Source organism: Papaver somniferum, unplaced genomic scaffold, assembly GCF_003573695.1.
Source record: "Papaver somniferum cultivar HN1 unplaced genomic scaffold, ASM357369v1 unplaced-scaffold_119, whole genome shotgun sequence".
NCBI classification, from domain to species: Eukaryota; Viridiplantae; Streptophyta; class Magnoliopsida; order Ranunculales; family Papaveraceae; genus Papaver; species Papaver somniferum.
Window position 1 is genome coordinate 3,490,814 of NW_020620936.1, and position 8,641 is coordinate 3,499,454.

The following is an 8,641-nucleotide window of genomic DNA, read 5'->3' on the forward strand; positions in this document are numbered from 1 at the left end:
ATATTGTTGTGTAAACAAGAAAAGCCTGCAGAAATCCAATGCTCATAAGTTCACACTCAACACATTCAAACAAACCCTTCTTCAATCATATGCCCAAGGTGCATATGCCAAAAATTGTGTCAACTTCATCTTCAATCGCTTCTCTTCAAAACAGAACAAAAAACTACAGATCCACCATCCATATAGGAAACCCAATTACCGCGTATTCAATCGATCATCAACAATGAAATATGCTTATATCCAGTTGCTTCAAGCACTTCTTCGTGAAATCAAACTCTTCAACCAGAATTTATCAACCTTCCACTGTTTCCCTCGCAACACTAAGACATTAAAACGATCGATAATTCTCACATGAAACCTACTAATAGGTTTCTGCAATCCTCGATACACCATGCAACTGAGGAAAATTTGAGTTTAACTTCTTCTTCAATTTGTTTGACTATATCAAGGACAACATGACTGAACTAATGACAACCGGTAACGTTCACAATCGTTTCCCTTGATACTTCGAACTATTCTAAGGATTCTTGACGAATTCAAGTTTTTGCATCTTTACCTATTCCAACGTACAAACTATTCAACTTTTATTTCAATGTAGAGATTCAACTTCAAAAGTGTATCAACCAATAATCAACGAATGTCAAACACTTCAAATACATTCGTTTATGTGTAATTGATACTTCAAAAGGTGCTTGTCAAATCAGAAAATGCACCCCTCTTCACCTTGATGCAATTCGAACGACCTTGTCTCCAAGATTCTTCACATGAGGTTTCAGAACGACTTTCTGAATTCCAAAATAACTCTGATCTTCCAACCGACATAACTTGATTCTACAACATGCCTATCGATGCATCTTCTTCTAGGCTTTTACTTCATTCTCTTAGTATGTCTTCTTCCACAAATCCACTGCTAATTTCAGTACATCCACGTTTTCCCGACGGAATGGCTGCAACCCTGCACCACAGTTTCCAGAACTGTTACGATTCTTCTACCACAAATTCCAGTCCAAAAACGTCACCTCGTCTTTGTGTTCTTCTTCAAATTTGACATCTTCTTTGATATCTTCACATATCATTTTCGACCCAGTTCGAAACGACAAACCCTAGATTTCAAGAACCTAGAGTTAAGCTGTGATACCAGTTTGTTGTGCCGATAGGTTCATATTGTTCCTCAAGGCTTCAAAGGATCCGACATCAGAAACAAAAAAAAAAAACATTCAACGGAAGCTACTGCACATACAACACATAAGACACAGAGATTTAACGTGGTTCGGCAATGTGCCTACATCCGCGGGAAGCAGAAATTCACTTCATTAGTATATCAGAGAATACACGATGCACATGACATTCAACACCCCTTCTTCGTCTTCACATTCTCAACTCACCTTCAACTCTCTCCCAACTCTCCTAACCCTAAATTCATGAGAGGACCTACATCTTGCTAATGGAGAGATAACTTCTTTTCTTTATGAGGAGATAGATGTCTACAACCTAAGGGTTTGGACAAGACTAATGTGGATAATGTAGATGCCTATAACCTACAGGTTATGCCTTTATCTATAGGCTTACAATAGGGTGATACTTGGAAACCAGGTTCTACTCTAATTAGGAAACCAAGCTTTACTTTAAATTAGATAACCTAAACTAGCTAAGAATAGGAAATCTTGTTTAGATGGAATTCTAAACACACTTCTAGAATCAGTACAAAACTGATTTAGGAAAATCAATTAGTTGTTTCTTAGAATCGAGCCAATATTCAACATACCAACATGTTGGAAGCTCATATATGCACACTGAAATGAAATACGAAATAAGGCACAAATTCTAATCGAACTAAATAGCTCTACTGCCATTACCATCTAGAAAATATGAAATCCACAGAAAAATCGAACTTGCAGAATACTGAATATACGATAACTTCTAAGATATTGTTAGTAGGAATGGAAATGATAACACCATTGTATGATTTAAAACATGTCAAAATCTTACTGCGAACATGGCGTATAAGACTTCCTAACAATTGATTAAATAATAAAAAATTTTAATTCGGTTCCAAAGAATAGATATTCCTTCTGGCTGCGGAATATGATTCGGGCACCTACACCTTTCATGTATTATATTCTGATTATTGTCACTATTTATGGGATTCAGTAACCGTTCTTCTACATTTTTTACATGAGGAGAAGATTTAATCCTCCTAAAATGTACTACGCCCAACAGAAGAATTATTGTGATGAATACAGTCTCCATCTGGATTCACTTTTTCTATCGTATTGAGGATGACACTTAGCTTAATAATATGGCAATGACCTCCATAGAGGTATAGGCATAGAGAACACCTTGCAGAACTTACCATAACTTGAAGATACTGCTTCGATAAAGATCCCACATAAACTACTAGGAGATAATTTAATATTCTGTCCAAGGCTTAACTGCTCTAGCTATTTCAATATTTCTCCGGAAAACAAAAATGGAAACATATCAATGACCAAATGGTCAATATATTCATTATCGCTTTCACAAATGTAGAGAAAGAAGTGACAAATATGTCAGAATGGAAACAACGTAGGATATTTGGAACATAAAAACATAAGCAATACCAATTAAGTAAAGTTTTAACTTAAAATTCTTCCAGAAATAAACCATATCTATGATACCTACCAAATCACATGACCCAAAACAAAGATGGAAACATGAAGCGTAGAGAAACTAAAGTAGTGTTGCTCATTGCACGCAACTAAGTTGTGCGCTGATCAGTGGTTTATTTTGAGTAATAATATCACAGTTTTGATCATTTCATGAAACTAAATTGGTGTGAAAATTATGAAACAATGAGCATAATACTATATGGATCTAAAATATAAACATTATAAGCAAAGGTTTATATAGGTTATCAAAAAGAGTACCTCAGAACCAAGTCACTACCTTGAAGTTGTTATCATGCATGCATTGGTCATCAACACCTAAAACCCACCACAACACACCAAATAAATTCAGTTGCATTGTGAATTATATGTCAAAAAAAGAATGGACATGAAGTAACATGGAGGACGATAATCTTCGAGAAAAAAGTTTTACCATAGTTGCGCCATTCTCTATCCATTCGATTTACAACCATAAAATTCCTGCAAAGATCACCAAAATTGATTTGATCACTGAATTTTTAGTGCGGAAAAAATGGGATTCATACAGATTATTGTCATATCTGCATCAATATTTTCCGCACTAATAAGAATATTATTGAAATATATAAGAGAGAAATTCTAATAGCATATGATAGTAGAGTCTGGGGAAATAAGAAGATAGTTCTTAACCTTGGATATTGCTTTCCATAATATTTCAAATCCATTTTGGCTTCTAATTGACTTGCTCTTAATATGCCCACCAATACTCATGCAATTCCACTTCAAATTCTGCCATAAACATCAAATCTCAACAATAATACAATCTCATTGCTTCAAGAATTAGCATATAAGTATTTATCCCATCTAGCCTGATTTGAATTAAACTTTCAAGTACTCGTGGAGATAGAATGAATAACAACAACATAGCATAAAAACCCATTTAAGCAAATCAACGAAGCAATACCTCACCTGTAGACTCGTTATGCGTATTTTCACAATTGCCGAGATTACAATCTACTGGTTAAAATCTTTCCTTTCAAAAAAGGATGGAAAATCATGCCACTTGATCGCCAATGGCCGCGTTGCGTTCTGTTGTCTGTTCATGGATATGTCCACAAACATTCATTCTACTACATGGTAAGAATTATGATTCATGTCATAATCCGTTAACCTGATCACCAAACTTCTTCATTTGATTTGAGTATAACAAAACAATTCAAGTTTATTGTATATGGTCTGATGCTACTGTTACCTATTCTAGGTTTATCAATGCTGCAAAAGAGCATAATAAAGGAAAAACTGAAAGGCCGAGAATCTGACGTGAATTGAACACGCATCCTCTTGACTGTGATGACAGGCCCGCAGATTCATATTTTCATCCTCACAGTTATCCACTTTATGTATAAGAAGTTATAAAATAGGGTGATGATAATACGTTTTGATGTTCATGACTTTGGATACAAAATTCAAAATCAAGAAGATGCATACATTCATGCAGTTGAGAGTAATAAAATATAGCGAATAATGTTGCAACAATCAATTATATGTTGGAACCTTGCAGTATGATAGTGAATGCAAATGATATTGATCTGTTCATAAACTTCCTCGCAGAGCTTGGCCTACAAAAATAATGATCAGTTAGAATTTTAGAAAAATGAGAAACATCGAAAAAATACAAAGGGAAAATTGAACAACAATGTTCAATACTAATGCATTCCGCAAAAAATTAGAAGTGTATTTACTTTAGTTCCCCCATGTCTTTAATTATCTGATTAAACCATTCAAAAAGATCACACTCGGTAACATCCCACATGTTTTAGTTAATGGGATTATTCAAGCAAACTCATTAATCAAGCAAATCGGTTACACGGAACCTTTTAACAACCGCCACACACACAAAGAAAACGAAAGATAAGTACACAGAGAAAATATTAACTGATTATTGTTCAACAGGTGAACTTGTAATCGACATGATTGTAATCGACATTGTTTCATGGTATGTTAGTTGTTGAAGATACAAAAATAATTCTTTAGTTTTTAGCAAGATTTCAAGAACCAAATTTGGTAAACAGAGAGCCAGATATGCAACTCGGTACACGTTTTAGTAAACACAGTGCAACATTTAATATTTGATACTTACAAATCATAGGTTTTTATGCAAGTGTGAAATAACAACAGTGCATAAAACAAACTGGAGGAAAGAGAGCTATACCTTTGTCTTTTAGAACACCCCCCACAAGTCTCATCAACGGTAGAACAAAAATGCCTCCATCTTCCTTAGAGACTCCCCTAGAACTCATCAAATCCAACCTTGTTTTTTTATCACCAACATCCTCACACCTTTGAACAACATTCGAGAATGGGGTCAGTACTCCTCTCACTTCCTCGACATCCATGGTTCTGTTACCACCTTGTGGTGTATCATTTTCCACTTTCAGTTTCTTGCCTAACAAAATCAATAGAAATTCATTAAGATAACACCAGAAATAAGTCCACCACTGTATCAGATCATAGTAAAGCAGTGAAAATAGGTAAGAAAATAATCAATTAAAAACAACATACATGGTTTCTTATAAAATTTACAAATGCTATGTCTAAACACATGTTTCGCCTGACAAATTTTAAGACCGATCGTATGAGGAGATAATCAAATGCAGATAAGGACCATACATTCTCATTTGAGACATAAATTAACTTAAAATGCTAACCATTGAATGATTGGATAGTATGATATATTTTCTACAAAAATTAAATGAAATCATTTGCTAGAAAACCTAAGATTGAGCTAGCTCAAAGTGGACAACTTGCAACCTAAAAACTTCAAAATGAGGGGTGCCCTTTTTTAAAAAGTTTATGCTGATCAGTTTAATCTGAATTTCATCAATCTTAAACCATACACACAATTATTTCAATCTTAACACATACACACAGTTATCATATCTAAGAAAAAGATTAAAATAAGCTCAAACATAAGCAAGTACAGGGGAAAAAACTTTACCTAGAACAGAAAGCACATAGAAATTTTATCCTCATTTTAGCCCACAACTCAGATGAGCTATATATTACCTACAACAGAAACTACACAAAAATTTTATCCTTATTAGGCAAACACATCCAAACACCAAGCCCTGCATCGAGTTTCCATCATTCTAAATCCAGTAGGGAACACAAAGATAGGCGACTCATCATCAGCAAGATAAGCAGGTACAGGGGAAAAAAATTAGTGAACATCTGTCACCATTTCCTTTATAATGACCACGATAAACCGAAGTTTCAAGTTAACGATAGCACCTCGACCAATTTGAATTTCATCAATCTGCCTATCCAGATAAAAGAGAGGATAAATTTTTTTCTTTTTTTCTCAGATTAAAAACTTGCAGGGTTTCAATATGTTCACCTTCATCCTGCTTTCCTATGCGTCGTTTCTGTGATTAATCTTTGCCTCCTAAATTTCCTGGAAACATCAAGCAACATGAATCAAAAAGAGGAAAAGTAAACAAAAATTCTAGGGTTTCAGCATGTTTACCTTCTAATCCCTTTCCTCTGCTCCGTATTTTTGATTAAACCTTGCATCCTGAACCTCCGGCAAACATCAATCACACAAATCGCTCACCCCGGCTACGACGTGGTCGGGCCACATCCATTTTGTATGTGGCGCCTCTTTATTTTCTGACATCTATTCAACCAAAAAACCCGTCCCCTCCAAATCCTATTAACTGTTTCACTTTTTGAGAAAAAGTTGGAAGTTGAAAAAAGAAAAAAGCAAAACAGTTAGGTAATAAAACAGTTTTCTAAACTTTTTCCTACTTTATATGAGGTGTCAGCATTTAAAGAGGGGCCACATCGTAGACACACCGCAAACCGCTGGAACGAAAACAAATTCTAAAAACTCTAGAGTTTCTGCGAGAGAGCGAGGAAAAAAACAGCAGCAGCAGAAAAAGAGAAAACGTTTTATGCGAACCAAAAATCGTTACATAACCGATCATTCCTGGCCGTCGCTTGAGGAAACTCCATCTGGATAATTCCGACCGCAGGATGACACTCCCTGATAGATCCTGTCCGTTTAATGACTCTTAAATCTCAAAGTCAGAGTACACCTTTTTTTATAACAGTGATCCCTTCCATAAAATAGTTAGTTACATGCCAATCCGTCATTTTTTCCGATACTGGAGTGTCCTGATAACCGGTTTTTGGAATGGTTATCTTGGATCTGCTGGTGAAGCGAGAAATATTGATCGATTGGCTAGTTCCTGTGCATCAGGTGGTGATCTAGAAATGGTAGGATTTGGTGTGTTGATATCATCTAATGAAGAAAGTGGAGATCCTTCAGAGGATATGCTCGTAGATTGTTCGACATGAGCTGGTCGAAGTGCAAATACTAGGTTTCCTGCTTCATGACCAACAATTGGTAATTTTGGGTCAGCTAGTGCGGGATTTACTGGTCCCATAACTGGGTTTAGTCGTCTTGATAAGGAATCTACCTTATATAGCTTAGAGCAGGCCATTTTGGTTATGAATTGTTTAGGCCTCTTAGTCTTCTTAGTTACCTGGACTTCCTAGGCTTGGTGCATCTGCTAGGTCTGTATTTGTTGGTTGAACATGAGCTGATGAATGGAATGGCTAATCCCTCAAAAGAAGTTTTTTTCACGAGGTACAACTAGCAATTCCTATTTTTCTGCTACGGAATCGACCATTTTTCAATTCCATTTTTTGGAGTATCAAATACATCCATAATTCTGAGCTTCATGTTAGTCCTACCACTAGACATGTCAGAGTAAGGGCATCCCAATCAGAGCGAATGGGATGACAGTTTATTAGCCCAATCTGTAAAATAATTTTTTTGATCAAATCACACATCGCAGTATACTAGGCCTCTAATTCTTTAAAAGGTTTATCTAAAAGATTCGCGATATAACTAGGAAGACGTTTCAAGTACCACACATGAGTTATTGGGCATGCCAGTTTGATGTATCCCATTTGACATCTTCGTATCCGAGAATCAACAAACTCGACTCCGATTGTTCACAAAATTTTGGGTCTTCTTTTTCATCTCCGATTGCTCGATAGTTTCCACAGGCACAAATTCCACTTTTTATAGACCCTAAAATTCTTTCATAAAACAATCCATAATTTTCCGGCTTATTGATTTTGTAATGAAAACCATTATCAATCCATAGGCCCATCAATCGAGTAATTATATTACTCTAGTAAGGAGTAGAACGTTGGGGATTTTATATAAAAAAAATTTAAACGAGAACCCCTTATTTGATGTAACTACTTGAGATGGATGAGAGGAAACCCTCGCGTCCGATTTTTAAGGGGGGAAATCCTATACTAGTATAAAGGAACCTATCCAAAATTTTCTTTTGCTAGGACCGTAGATAAAAAACCTACTTTCTTACGATTACGAGGTTCATTCGAATATGAAATCCAATCTTGGAAATACAACATCCCGCTTTTTTTTTACTACTCAAGGCTTCGATACATTTTGAAATAGAGAAATCTCTACTGGAAAAAGTGCTATCAGAGAACAGTTAACCGATCTGGATTTGCGACTTATTATAGATGGTTCATTGGTAGAATGGAAAGAATTAGCGGAAGAAAGGCTCACGAGTAATGAATGGGAAGATAGAAAAATTGGAAGAAGGAATGATTTTTTGGTTAGATGCACGGAATTAGCTAAGCATTTTATTCGAACAAATGGGGAAGCTGAATGGATGGTTTTGTGCCTATTACCAGTCCTCCCCCCCGAATTGAGACCGATCATTCAAATAGATGGGGTAAATTGATGAGTTCGGATATTAATGAACTCTATAAAAGAGTTATCTATCGTAACAATACTCTTACCGACTTATTAACAACAAGTAGATCTACGCCAGGGGAGTCAGTTATGTGTCAAGAAAAATTAGTGCAAGAGGTTGTGGGTACACTTCTTGATAATGGGATCTACGGACAACCAATGAGGGATGGTCGTAATAAAGTTTATAAGATTTTCTGATGTAATTGAAGACAAAAGA

At 35.7% G+C, this 8,641-nt stretch overlaps 1 long non-coding RNA gene across 3 annotated transcripts; it reads right to left on the reverse strand.

The window, feature by feature from the left end:
* Positions 1-2,073: 2,073 nt before the first annotated feature.
* Positions 2,074-6,290, reverse strand: LOC113330787. 3 transcript variants are annotated; one of them, XR_003350497.1, is made up of 7 exons: positions 6,151-6,290; positions 6,022-6,078; positions 5,623-5,702; positions 4,837-5,070; positions 3,315-4,243; positions 3,079-3,125; positions 2,074-2,963 (listed from the first exon to the last, which is right to left on the reverse strand). It is a non-coding gene; the product is annotated as an uncharacterized LOC113330787 (long non-coding RNA). The 3 variants fall into 3 exon arrangements; XR_003350499.1 differs by having other exon boundaries at positions 5,623-5,940; XR_003350498.1 differs by having other exon boundaries at positions 5,623-5,944.
* Positions 6,291-8,641: the final 2,351 nt, after the last annotated feature.